We start from the raw sequence: 3,442 nt of genomic DNA, 5'->3' as shown, positions 1-3,442 counted from the left end.
ATATTAGTATACTGGATGTAATTTAATATGGAAGTTATGTAGAGCTGAGCCAAAACATTCTTTCATAATGTTCTAATGCTGAGATGATGTGAAAAATAGGAAAGAAATGAGACACAAAGGCCTCCCTGTTCTCATGAAATCTCATGCAAAATATGTAATATATCTTCTTGGAAATGGATTCATGATTTGCTGGACAGAAATTGTAAATGGTGTTAAGCATTCATCAACTTGTTGCCACATATCCACTGAATATTTAACACAAACAAGGTAAGTCTAGTTGGATGGTGCTAACAATCAGAGGACATGATGTCCCAGGCAGCACAGCAGCTCCTGAAGAGGGAATTTAAAACCAAAACCAGGCTGCAGTTTCAAACCCTCCCAGACTGAAGGCAGAGTTAAAGAGTAAATATTACCCATATAACATCACTCCACTAGTAGCTACAGATAAATTTGTTCAGTGTCTCTGCTGAATCTCTACACAGTGTAGCATGTGGTTTTATCCATATCTCTGCAAGTGATGCCCTTTGGCCAGGCTGAGGCACTTCAAGAAGGATTTAAACCATGTGAAACAAGTCCAGTAATGAGGTCAGGTATAGAAAATATGAACTGACATAAAAAGAGAATAAAATAGTTGCTGAGGACAATTGTTCTCTGTCTTCAGAGGAGGCTGTGCCAGGAGTGGAGCTGTAGTATCTAGCATTTGAATAACAAATCAAATGACACTGTGAACATCTGTGAGTTGGGATTTGTTCTTACTGGTTTGGGGTTTTTTCTCCAGGACATTGTTGAGCAGAGAAGTTTGGTACACTAGCTTTTAATAAAACAAACAAACAAAATGTTAGCCTGTTCTTCAGGCAATAAAGCAAGTTGAGCAGAACTTTGAAGCTATTTGCATGAGGTGGAAAGGTTTGCAGAGCTCCTCAGCACCTGCAGAACTCATTGGACAGGTTGGAACCCATCCCAGCAGAGCTCTTCCTTCTGCACAGCCCTCCTACCTCCTCTTGGGAAGTGCTTTTTTCATTAAACAAACCAGAAAAAAAACCCAGTTTAGCTGAGGATAAATAAAAGCAAAACTAACAGATCGTAAGAAAGAAATAAGGTGTATGTCATAGTTTCAGTAAATCATTATCCTTTACATAGCTCTGGATATGTAAATGCAACGTTTACATGGTTGTAAACTCTGTTACACCAATAAAATATTCATTTCCTACTAACCTTGCTGGTGAAATGCAGCATTTTTTGCCAACTCCTCTTTGAAAGGAATGTTTTCTTTCAGGATGTCAACCTCCAAGTCAAATGATGATTGAGGTGTAAGGAAAGGAATTCTTATTCTCCTGTTAATTAGAAGTCTGTTATGCACCAGAGAGTGGCAGATAGAGCTCCTTTTCTGGTATATCTGTCTGTTTCTGGTTGATTTGTAGTTTTGGTGGGGGTTTTTTTCTTTTTTTTTTTTTTTTACAAGTGCAAAGCTGTACAGGATATTAAACCACTCACAGCGTCCTGAAAGTTTCTAGCTTTCCAATCCAGACTGTCAATTCTCCTTCCTTGCCAGACACATGAACTTAACAGAGATGCAGACAAAATCTACTGTTTCCTTGCCAGGTCTGCCCAGTTCCTTGGAAGATTGGAATCAGCTTTTATGGGAACAGCTTTCAGCTCTTCTTTCCGAACAGACTCTGAGTTCAGCCTTCCATGGAAATCTGCTTTTCCCCCAGCATCACTCTCCTGCTGTGAGAAGTCACCCCCTCAGCTCCCCTGTACACAGCACCAGCAGAAAGTGCTCCACAACCGCAGCGCAAGGTCCAGGCACAGCTTCCACAGGGGATGGTGTTGAGCGTTTAGCCTCAATTCGCCCTCTCGTGGACTTACCTGACCGCAGGTTCTCATGAACAGGTTGCCCAGAGAAGCTGTGGTTGTCCCACCCTCTGTGGTCTTCAAGGTCAGGTTGGATGGGGATCAACCTGGGCTAGAGGAAGGTGTCCCTGCCCATGGCTGGTGGATGAAACTAGATGGTCTTTAAGGTCCCTTCCAACCCAAACCGTCTTGATGCTGTGAAAAATACCTGTTTTCCCTGGGGCACTGCAGCTGTAGTGTCAGTCCCGTGTGCTGCTCCTCCTCTCTCTGTTTTTGGGGGCTGTAACACAGTCCAACTCCCTCAGATATTCACACAGCAAACTTTGTGAAAATCACTGTGCTGTCTGCACAAACACTGAACAGAACAGGAACGAAAGAAAAAAATACTGATTTCCCTTCTCCAGCATGTTATGCAGGATTTCCAAGCTACTAAAGTTAATTCTTCACCACATTCATTAAATTTGCCTCTCATGCTTCAGCTCTGACTCATTTTCACTCTAATCAATTCCTAATTACTATCCACTTTCTCAGGAAGTTTATGGGGACAGATGCTGCAGTACCATGACTACTAAACAAAACCATGAAAATTGGAAGAAAACTTTCCTGCAGATGTAGATGGATTAAGTTGATGAGGTGCTCTGGTAGTTTCCTTCCTCACTTTCTCTGTCCAATTAGTCCAATTACATATGCACTGGTTTGAGCGGTAATTTTATGCAATAAATAACCATTAATTAATCAAGTTATTGTATATTTACAGAGTAACAGCACGAAGAGGCTAAAATGGCTGAAATCCTGAGGCCCAGTGTGTCCAGCCTGACTGCCCAGCACAAGTGGATGGAGTTTGGAGTTGAGGGGAACAAAATAGTTGGGGTGTGTGTCAGATAGCACAGCTGGACAGGCAGGGCAGGATGTACAGACAGAGCACACACACCCCAAGAATGTAAAGTCAGTAAAGCTTTCTGCTACACAATTTTATCTAGTCAATGACAACAACCTTCATGTTTTGAGTGATGCTACCAATGCCTTCATCTCCAGATAACTTCATCAGGCCCTGGTCAAATTTTGGGCTGGAGATGGGAGGCTGCTGAGCTGAGGTTTGCATCCTAAAGTCAAGGGCACAGCAGGATGAGGCTTTAGCCATCACTTCTCTGCCTGGCTCCGTCCTGTCTCATGGGGATGTTTCTGCTTCTTAGTGTGAAGAAAACCCAAAGGCTCACTGACATTTAGCTTCAAAGTCTGATTTAACGTCAGCCCAGGGTGTAATTTTGGTTTCCTTTTGCAGCACTTATGGGGAGGGAGCTCGAGCAAAGGGAAGGGGAAACACAGCAATGGATGCCAAGTCACATCTATGTTTTCTGGATGGAAGAAGAAACAGTATGTTTCTGCTTCTTAGTGTGAAGAAAACCCAAAGGCTCACTGACATTTAGCTTCAAAGTCTGATTTAACGTCAGCCCAGGGTGTAATTTTGGTTTCCTTTTGCAGCACTTATGGGGAGGGAGCTCGAGCAAAGGGAAGGGGAAACACAGCAATGGATGCCAAGTCACATCTATGTTTTCTGGATGGAAGAAGAAACAGTGTAATACAAACA

This window comes from Acanthisitta chloris, unplaced genomic scaffold, assembly GCF_000695815.1.
Source record: "Acanthisitta chloris isolate BGI_N310 unplaced genomic scaffold, ASM69581v1 scaffold3908, whole genome shotgun sequence".
In the NCBI taxonomy this organism is placed as follows: Eukaryota; Metazoa; Chordata; class Aves; order Passeriformes; family Acanthisittidae; genus Acanthisitta; species Acanthisitta chloris.
This window is presented reverse-complemented; position numbering follows the sequence as displayed.